At 46.7% G+C, this 10,919-nt stretch overlaps 1 pseudogene; it reads right to left on the bottom strand.

Moving 5' to 3' along the window:
• Window positions 1-2,680: 2,680 nt before the first annotated feature.
• On the bottom strand, window positions 2,681-10,086 carry LOC104855201 (annotated as a pseudogene).
• Window positions 10,087-10,919: the final 833 nt, after the last annotated feature.

Genomic DNA, 10,919 nt, shown 5'->3' with positions numbered 1-10,919 from the left:
CATCGTTAAGTTGTTTATTTGAGCCCGCTCTGTTTTCCTAGTGTGGGCATTCAATGTTATGAATTTTCCACGTAGAACTGCTTTCATTGTGTCCCAAAGATTCCTGTATGTTGTATTGGCATTCTCATTTATTTGTAAAAACTGTCTAATTTCTTCTTTAATTTCCTCTGTAATCCATTGATTGTTTAGGAGAGTGTTGTTCAGTTTCCATGTGCTTGTGAAGTTTCTATAGTTTCTTGTGCTATTGATGTCTAGTTTGATTGCACTATGATCTTGGAATTTTTAATATGCAAATATATGTTGCAACTGTGGGTGGCCTTTGCCGGTGTTATTTTTATGGAGAAAATTAAGTATGCATATTATAGTAATTGAATTTTGGAATTGTGCCCCAACTTAACCCTTACCCCGCCTCCTCTTGAAATTACTCCGTCAGCTGCTTCTGATCTGCACACAGGCCTTGCATTCTGTTTTCACAAATAATACATTTGCCCCCTTTGTAATACCAGTGACACGCGGGACATATTCAGAAATGTGACATGAAAATGATTCTGTAAAATTGGAAGTAAATGCTCGTTTTCACTAGGGGGGCTACCCCCCATCTCTGATGCCTCAGCTTCATCAACACCTGAAAAAGAAAACTTCCAGGCTCTAAGCATCATTCATCTTTTTTTTTCCCCCTTACAGAAATATCTTTTAGCAAGTTCTGCTTGCTATAGAGTACTGGAACTGCTAAAGGGATCCTTTTTCCCCTGCTCTGAGGTTTTTTTATTTTAAGACAGAGTCTCACTGTGTAGTTCAGGCTTGCTTTGAATTCATTATGTAGCCCAGACTGGCCTTGAACTCAAAAGCAATCTTCCTGCCTCAGCCTCCCGGAGTGCTGGGATTACAGGTATGTACATTTACAATGAAATATGCGGATTTTAATGTTTACAAACTTCACAAATGCATACATCCATGTAACCTGCCTCTTCATCTCCAATCACCCCTGAAAGCATCTCTCCTGCCACTTTCGGTTAGTAATACCAGCGCCATCTCCCCCACCCTCTGGCTCTCCCAGCAACCAATGATCAGAATTCTGTCACTACAAATTAGCTCTCTCCTCAATCTTCAGATAAATGGAACCATAGGGTATGAATTATTTTGTGCTCCTCTCTCCTTGCTGTTTGCATTTTTTAACATTTGTGCATGTTGATATGTGGCATTAATCTGTTCCTTTTTTAACTGCTGCATGGCAACCCATGGTCACATTATGAAATCTGTTTATCCAGTCTATTGATGGACACTTAAACTGGTGCTAGTTTTGTACTCCTATAAATAAAGCTGCTACATATATTCTTGTAAATCTTTTTGTTACCATATTGTCACCCAACGGGGCTCAAGGAGGCTCCCGCAGTTGAGAAAAGGAACCTAACTCACCCTACCAGTTGAGTAAATTCACAGGTTCGCTCATTCTGGCCTTAGAAAGAGTTTTCAGGAAACGTCAGCAAGAGGCAAGAGAATTATGCAGAAATTCAAAAGTATGCACTAAAAGAAATAGAATGCAGGCCATCAAGAGAGAGAGGCAAATTACAGTGGTACTTAATTCATCCCACGATTCTGGGAAAGATAGCCCCGTTCATGTTCCTGTGGAGAAGATGGCCTCGGTTGTGTTCATCACCCAATACAGAGTTTGTGAACCAAAGGAAATTTTTCCAAACGCTTCTGTTTGCAGACCAAATTGTTCATGGAGAGGAGCATTCTTGAACCGAGGTACGACTATATTTCCTGGAATGGGAAATATTTACGCTTCTCTTGAGGGAGTGGAAACCCTGGGAAATGGTGGCTGCCCACCCCCAGAAGGGTACTGGTCGTTTTACAGGTAGTGAGGCAGGGAAATAGTGTGGCCAAAACAGGCTGGGAAAGTAGCTGGGACAAGGTCCCAGAACACATGTACAAAACAGTCCTCAGAACCATGTGTGGACTTCTCACGAGAACTCAAGCAGGGCTTTTTTTTTGTGTGTGTGCGTGTGTGTGTGTGTGTGTTTGGTGCCAGGGATCAAACTCGGGTCCTTGCGCTTGCGAGGCAGGCCACCGAACCGCTGAGCTAAATCCGCGGCCCTCAAGCAGGTTTTTGATAGAATGACCTAGCTAGTGTGGGAAGTATGTAAAGAGACCTTGATATTAATTGCTCTCTATCCTGCTTGCTCACAACAGGCCATGCGTACTGTAGCGTGCTTTTTTTTTTTTTTTTTTAATTTGGAGCTTCACTGTTGTTTATTGACACACAGGTAGGCTCTGTAGCAATAGGCCTGGAGGAGGCGGGTGGAGTGTGTGTGTGGAGTGCGGGTGCAGAGAACTGATGCACAGGTGCAGTGAGGAGGCTGAGGTGATCAGGGAGCAGTCGGGGCCCGGGCCACAATCCGCCACAGCGGGTCCACTGTCCCACATTCTCAGCCCCCATGCTGTCTGCCTCAGCTGGGTTCTCTGGGCATCCTCTTTCTACAGGCACAGAACAGGTCGTGCAACAAGCTCTGGGCCACTGCACCCAGAAAGGTGCCAATCACAGAGATGCAATCTTCCCAGGTATCCCAGCCCACCAGTGCCACACTACAGCCTGGAGTGAGCGCTACAAGCGTGCTGGCCTAATGGATAGGTGGTGGAAGGGGACGGGGAAGGGACCCAGAGAAGGGCTCCAGGGCCATCACAGCATAGGCACAACATGTATGGTGTTGGTGAAACTGCAGCCAGGGTGCCACCCGGTCAGCACCGTGACCATGTCTGCCTTGAAGAAGCCTCAAGCCTTGCCGACATTCACGGCCAAGTTGACACGCAGGTCCACGTCCTCAGCCCAGGCCTGCTGCACTGGGGCCTATGCCGTGGTACAGGCGGGCCTGTAACTCCGTCTGGGGATTGCGGGTCACAGTGGTGATGGGGGCACAGGGACGGTACCATGCCACCTGGTGGGCAGACCTGCCGGACTTCTCGTGAGCTCGATAATGGCCCCTCTGCCGCACTTCAACGAGGCCTCCGCGGAGCCCACGTTGGCGGCTCCTGTGACGTCCCTGGTAATCTGGGCCAGGCAATGCAGCTCCTCAAATAATCACAAGTGGTAGATGGCAGCCTCTCCCTCTCAGACAATCGGGTGCTACATGTGCACAGCCTCCAGCGGGCAGTGGCCCTTGGCCGTCTCTCTGGACAGCATGATGCAGTTCACCCCATCCAGGAGGCACTGGCCATGTCACTGCCCTCAGCCCGCGTGGGCCGAGGCTTCTTGATAATGCTCTCCAGCAGTGCCCCATCATCATCATCTGACACAGGAAGACCTTCTCTGCCAGAATCTCGATCCCGAGGTCACCACGGACAACCATGATGCCATCGCTGGCCTCTAGGATCTCATGGAACCTCTGCAACCCCTTCATGGTTCTTGATCTTGCTGATGATCTTGATGTTCTTCCCCTTCTATCCCAGGACCTGCCTCACTGCATGGACATCAGCAGCCTTGCAAATGAAGTAAGCCAACACCATACCTATGTCCCGCTCCACCCCAAACTTCAGGTCTGGGATGTCCTTCTCGGGCACAGCAAGCAGGTCCACAGTGGCCCTGGAAAGGTTCACACCCTTCTTGCTGCCCAAGAAGCTACCGTTTTCCACCTCGATAACCAGGAAGTCAGGACCTTTCTCCTTCACTAGCAGGCAAATGAGGCCGTCATCCCTGTAGGTCTCACTGCGTCTGTCCACCACCTTGCAGATGTTCCTGTAGCCCGGCCACAGCACATTCTTGTCTCACTTCTGCGTGAAGGCATTGTCCAGCGTGATTTTGAGCATGGCTCCCTTCTTGAGTTCTGCGTCAGAGGTGCCGCTGCCCTTGATGAGTCCAGTTCAGATCTCAGGTCCCTTGGTGTCCAGGGCCATAGCCACAGGCCAGTAGAGAATGGGGTCAGAAGTGAAGCTCTCGGTGGCCACTTGCACGTTCTTGATGGTCTCCGCGTGGTACTCATGAGTTCCATGAGAAATTCAGCCGGGCCACATTCATCCTAGATTTCGTCGTCTCCTTGGGCATCTCCACCGAGCAGTGGCACATGTGCTCCAGGAGGATGTTGGCCATGGCCGCGTGCAGCTGCTGCGTCTGGATGAGGGCCGTCTGGACTTCACAGTGGGGCTTCTGAGGTGCTTGTGCGCTCAGCAGGGGCTGTGGCACAGAAGCAGAATGCTCTACAATCACTGGATGCAACTCTGCTGTTGTAGCATGCTTTGTAATTTTTATTTTCCTCTTTGTGTGTGTGTGTGTGTGTGTGTGTACCGGGTAATCTAGCTCTGGCAGGCAGCAGAACCACTGAGCCAAATCCCCAGCCTCCTCCCTTTTTACTTGACCCAAACTTGATATACAGAAAAATGTTTTCCCTTCCCCTTCTGTTCCCCCGCCCCTACATTTAATAAATGTGAAAATTTGCTACTATTTGTGCTTGATTTGTTCAATTCTTTGTTTGGGTCAGAAAGGACCTAGAGATCACCTCTAGAATGGGCTCAGGGTTTTTTTCCCCTTAGATAATTTTAAAACGTCTTTGAATTCTCAACCTGTTCCCTTATCTTAGGGTTTTTGTTTTGTGTTTTGGTTTTTTTGAGACAGGGTCTCACTATGTAGTTCAGGCTGGCCTTGAACTCACTATGTAGTCCAGGCTTGTCTCAAATTTGTGACAATCCTCAGCCTCCTTAAGGCTAGGATTACAGGCACACACCACCACTCCTGACTTTGTTCCCTTATTTTAGGATCAGGTTCCTGCTGTTCCTTTTTCAATTCAGCCTATTTATGAACTCTTAGTATTTCTAAGTGAGGTAGGACCAAAAAAAAAAAAATCAAGATTTAAAAATTTTACTTTTAAGAAAAACTGCATCTTCAAGGCAAATTTTTTCCACCTTGCTTCTGGAAGTCTCCCTGGCTTGTGATACGCCCCGCTGTCCTTACAGACAATAGTGTTAAATTCCTAAACCTTTTTCAACTCTAAATTGCACCTGCAAATTGCCCTTCCTCCACCCCAGAAAGCGGCTGCATAGGCAGTAGCGTCACACAGCGAGGTGGCCAGCACTGCACCCTGGCAGACGTAACACCGCACACCCTAGTCGGGACTTGAACTCAGCCCTTTACCTGCGCTGCTGCGCTCTTTCCTCTGCGCACATGCACTCTGCTCCTGAGTGAGTCCTATGGCTTCCTTCTAACAAACTTCCTGTCTCCCTCCTATCTCTTTTATTGATGTGTCCTGAAAATTCTTTTTGGGCCATGGAAGTCCGCGGACCTGCAAACCTATCTTAAAAAGATGGGTTACACTCTTTATTTCAGCATGGGTGACCATAGACCCAACCCAGTAACACTGACAAATTTTTCGTGTGAAGGGTCTCGAAGGAAAGCGCTGAAAATTAAACAAGGGAGAGCTATATGGGTCACAGAAGTTGCAGTCTTATGTTTTGTTGTTGTTGTTTTGTTTTTTGAGACAGGGTCTACTACGTAGTTGAGACTGACCTGGAACTCACTATGTAGCCCAGGCTGGTCTCAAACTCTCAGAGATCCTCCTGGCTTAGCCTCCCAAGTGCTGGGATTACAGGCGTGCATCATCGTGTCCAGCTAGTCTTGCAATTTTTAACGATTTCCATGTCTCTTTTCTAGCCGTCTTTCATTTCTTTTATCCTACCTCAATATGTTCTCATGTATCTTGGATAAATACATATAGATGGAGTTCTGAGCCGTAGGGTCAGTGTATGTTTAACCTTTGCAGAAACTGCTGAAGAGTTCGAGAGAGTGACTGTACTACAGCAAACCCCTTCCGGTTGCTCTGCATTCCTGTTACAGTTGGCCTGGTTTGAGGCTTTAATTCTAGCCAGCACAGTGGGTATGTAGAAGGGATCGTCTCAGTGCCTCAAACTCAAGGCAATCCTCCTGTTTCAGCCTCCTGAGTGCTGGGATTACAGGGTTTTGCCACCACAGCTGGCTTCACTGTGGTTTAATTTTCATTTTTCCCAATGATTAAAGTTATTAAGCACTTTCTAAAAATGTGTTTTATGAATATGTTTTCACGTCCCCCCCACCTTTTTTTTTTGGTGTTTTGAGCCTGGATCTCACTATGTAGTTGAGACTGCCCTGGAACTCACTATGTAGCCCAGGCTGGTTTCAAACTCACAGCGATCCTCCTGCTTCAGCCTCCCACATGCTGGGATTACAGGCATGCGCCACCATGCCTGGCTTCATACCCCCATTTTTATTAAGCTATTTAACTTTTTGTTGTTGAATCATAGGAATGCTTTTTATTTTCTGAATACTAGTCCTGTTTTCATTTTATGTGCTACAATTTTTTTTTTCTTTTTTGAGACAGGATCTTACTATGTAGTTCAGGCTGGCCTCAAATTTGCAATTCTCCTGCCTCAGCCTCCTGAGTGCCAGGATTACAGGCATGTACCAGCACATCTGGCTGTGTTGCAAATATTTCACCCAGTATAAGGCTTGTCTTTTTATTCTCTTACTAGTGTCCTTTGAATAGCATTTGTTCATTTTGAAGAAGTCCAGTTTATCAATTTTTCCTCATCGGGCTGAGCTCTGTCCTCTCTCGAAGAGTCTTAGCCACCTTAAAGTTACAAAGATATTCCACTGCGTTTATTTTAGGGGGTTATAATCTCCACATTTACATTTAGATCTATAATTCAGTTTGAATTAACTTTTTGCATGTGATGGGAAGTCCAAATTCTTATTTTTATGAGAAATATGTGCATCTAGTTGATCTAGTGCCATTTGTTGAATGCTTATTAGATTTTTGTTTGTTTTGTTTTTTTCATTTTCTTGTGGGTTTGTTGTTGTTGTTTTGGTGTTTTTGCTTTTTTGTTTTGTTTTTGCAATCATGGGGATTGGACCTATGGCTTTGGCACTGAGCTATATATCCCCAGCCCATTTTCTAAAATTTATCCTGAGACAGACTGGGCTCAAACTTTCCATCTTCCTGCCTCAGCCTCCCAGAGTGCTTGAATTATAGATGTGCACCACCATGCCCGGCTAAGACACATGGAAAAAATTAAGACTTGAAACAGGCCAGTCCTTTTTGCCTTCTCACATGTTTGCCCACAGGATGCCAAAATCTTTACCTGTCTTTCTCCTCACAGCCCTTCTGGTGCCACTTCGCAGTGTACAGGGCACCACCCAGTGCTGGCCTGCAGTCTCCTTCCTGCAGACAGAACAGCACGCGCTGTCACCATCTCACCCAGCTTTCTTCTCTCTCATATGTAGCATCCCCAGCCCCTCTTACTAATTCCCTACAGCTGGCCATGGTGCGCTTTCAAAATTCATGGCATAGCTGGCGGTACACCCCTGCGATGTCGGCAGGCTGGGAAGCTGAGGCAGGAAGAACGGAAGTTCCAGCCCAGCCTGGGCTACTTAGCAACTTAGTGAAACTCTGTCTCAAGATAAAAAATAATGACCAGTTTTAAAGGAGGGAAAGAGGGGTTGAAGGGGGGCAGCATAAGAAAAAAGAAACAAAATACATCATGTACTGGTACAAATTCCCTGTAATGAATGTTTTCATTATGTGTATATAAAATATACCAATAAAGGTTTTGCTTCAAAAAAATTTTTTTTAAAGGGCTGGGGATGTAGCTCAGTGTGAAGACCATGGGTTCAATCCCAACACCAAAAGAAAGGGGGAGATCATGTCGTAATAACAGTAGCACAGTGAAAGAAAAAAACCTACTTGAAGACGTGTCTATCACTCAAGATAATGAGCATCTTTATGTGAGAAATGAGATTGATCGACATTAATTAGACATTAAAAGTCTTCTGTCGAGATCCTGTAGACTCAAATAGCTGCCTGCGATGAACTACCCAAGAGCTAAGAGGATGAGTGATGGAGGATGGGTCCTGAGAGTTTTCAGATCCCAAAACCACATCTGCAGACATTTGTGACAATCCCAGCCTGAGAAACCGAGCACTAACAAACCTGTCCCGTAAGCACATGACTCAATGTCAATGCATCTTACGAGAAATGCAGACGTGAACCTTGAAATGGAATAGCAGCGTGCGGTTATAAAATGGTTTCCAGACAATCACAGATATGCTTACGTTACTATATTTTTAAAGATAAGCTGGGGGTGGCGGTGCACTCTGGGAGGCTGAGGCGGGAAGATCAAAGTTCTATCCAGCCTTGGTGATTGAGGGAGACCTTGTCTCACGAAAAGGGAAGGAAGGGGCCGGGGATTTAGCTCAGTCGTTCTGGCACCTGCCTCGCAAGCGCAAGGGCCCGAGTTCAATCCCTGGTACCGGAAGGAAGGAAGGAAGGAAGTTGGTTGCTGGGGATGTGGCTCAGTGACAAGGCCCTGGATCTGGGGGAAAAAAAACAAAAAACCTTAATTCAGAACCATTGCTCTTACCCTGACTTGCCTTGATCCAAAGGTAGGTTGCTGTGCATCTGGACTGAACCCAAAAGCATGCACCTCATATACCAGAACAGAATCCTTGCCATGCGCCAGCTCTGTTCTCAATTCCCTGCCTTCCTTTTTTTGTTGTTGGCTCACCACGTAGTCCAAGCTGGCCTTGAGTTCATGGTGATCCTCCTGCCTCAGCCTCCCCCCCGGTGCTGTAATTGTAGGCTGGCTTCCCTTTCAGTAGTTGCACGATCCTAACCTCTACCCCAATCAGTGCTGCCACTGGAGATGGACATAGGCCACAATTCTTTTTTTTTTTGTACCTGGGATCGAACTTGGGTCCTTGTGCTTGCGAGGCAGACAGCAGGACCACTGAGCTACATCCCCAGCCCTACTTTTTAAATAAATTTTATTTTATCCCATTCTTCCCCCTCCCGTAGCCCACAATTACAAGTCATATGCCCCATTATAATATTTGTAGGACCCACACAGAGGGTATCTACGATGGTATCATGTCGATATTGTTTTACACTGTTATTTTTATTAGTACATTTGCAGTACACAGCGATCACGATCCTCATGGGGAGTCGGTACATGGACATGCCACATCTTAATTCTTGTCAGGTCCCTTCGCCTCCCCTCCCTCCATCTCCTGGACCCGACCCTGTAGCAAACAACACACTCATGATAACCATCCCTGGGGAGAGATTTCCCCTTCTTTCCTCTCACGAAATGTGTTCCCAAAGCCAGTGTGGACTTTACACTGAGCTCAGGCTACAGTTGGGACCAGCCACCATGGAAATACTCAGTGGTGACAAGGGACAGCGCTCTGTCACAGCCGGCTTCCTGTGGAGGATGAGGAGCGGCTCTGTCCTTTCTGGCTGTCCTTCCTTCCTCTCTGAGCTGAGAGAAGGAAAAGAAGAAAGGGAAGGTATTTACTGCTTCCCTGGGCCCTGCGCTCCATGTTATCCTCACCAGGATTGCTTGGCCATAAATTGCTTCCCATAAGCCAGAGGTGGTGGCACACACCTACAATCCCAGCTATCACCTGGAGGCTGAGGCAGGAAGATCGCTGTGAGTCTGAGGCCAGCTTGGGCTACACAGTGAGTTCAAGGTCACCTTAAACTACAAAGTGAGACCCTGTCACAAAACAGAGAAGACAACTTGCTTTCCACAGGTGACTTACATCCTGTCATACACCTGGGTGTCGATGGCTAAAGTGTAAAACATCCCATGTCGCGTGTGTGATATAAACCTTGCTTCGTGGTCATTATCTATAGACTGTTCTTGTGTTCAATGGCTAGAAAGACTACATTGTTGTTGTGATGAAGCAATTCATTTATTTTTGCATCCCAGTCTTCAGGAAGCCTTTGGGCGTGAACGACCCACCTCTCTTATGGTCTCCATAGGGATGGACATGTCGCTGTTCACGCTGTGGCAGCCACCCTAGCTGAGAACCCCAGGGCTCCTGTGAATGAAATTGCTCCGGGGGTGGAGCCATATTCAAGTCTCATCTGAGGAAGACAAAAGCCGTTTCACTGTGGGCGTTTCCCCCACCTGCGTTTCCCTGAGGTTAGTGGATACGCCTGCGGTCCATCCCAGGAGCTGCAGCCATTCACGGAGTTGGTCCATCCGCCCGGCCGACTCTTCAGCAGCTTCTGTCTGTAGACTGTCCGGCTCTGTCCAGTTAGAATCTTCCTTTTCCTTATCCATAGCTCAACCTTTGATGCCAAGGCCTTGTTAGATGAAACAATTATTTTCACCTTGGCAGCTTGAAATTTTTCGCAGTCATCCCAAACAAGGTCTTCTAAAATTGCAGGTCTCTTTGTCTTCTTACAATGCTACCTACAGGGAAATAATTTTTTGGGAATACATGGTCGAGCTATCTACCTGTTCCTACACAAGCAAAAATATTTTCCATGCTAGTCAAGACTGATTGTTCTGACAATATATCAAACAGCAGTGCAGCACAATGCCTTATAAATAAATGAGTAGCCTGGCTTTTTCCCTAAACACAACCCTTTACTTTAGTGCTTAAAATCATGAGTGCTAATGCAGTACTATAATTTGTCACGATGGAAGCATATTTTACTTTTTTGTTTGGTTTTGTTTTTTGAGACAGGGTCTCGCTACACAGTTCAGGCTGGCCTTGAACTCACTATGTAGCCCCGGCTGGCTTCCAACTTGTGGTGATCCTCCTGCCTCAGCCTCCCAAGTGCAAAGATTCCAGCCATGTGCCACCAAGGCCCGCAGGAAGCATATTTTAGACTTCTAAATGTTAAGCCCTGGATTTTCTCACTGCGGCACAATAGCACGGTTAGGAATCAGGTGTTTAAACTCTGTGGAGGGTACAGGAGGGGTCGCAGATGGTAGGCAGAGACCTCAGCACTATGGCTGGTAGCGCAGAAGTCTTGGATGAGCTGCTTAGATTCAGAAACAGCCCACTTGATCACTTCAACTACACATTTCCCACCTGTAAAATGTTAACTTGTCCTGCAACATGGCCTGGAAAGCCTAAGGAGTCCATCTTGAATATTAAAGAATTA

The sequence above is a fragment of the Fukomys damarensis genome, unplaced genomic scaffold (assembly GCF_012274545.1).
Source record: "Fukomys damarensis isolate Sample0158 unplaced genomic scaffold, DMR_v1.0_HiC HiC_scaffold_39, whole genome shotgun sequence".
NCBI lineage: Eukaryota > Metazoa > Chordata > Mammalia > Rodentia > Bathyergidae > Fukomys > Fukomys damarensis.
The sequence above is the reverse complement of the archived record's forward strand: the minus strand, read 5'-3'. Positions and strand labels throughout refer to the sequence as shown.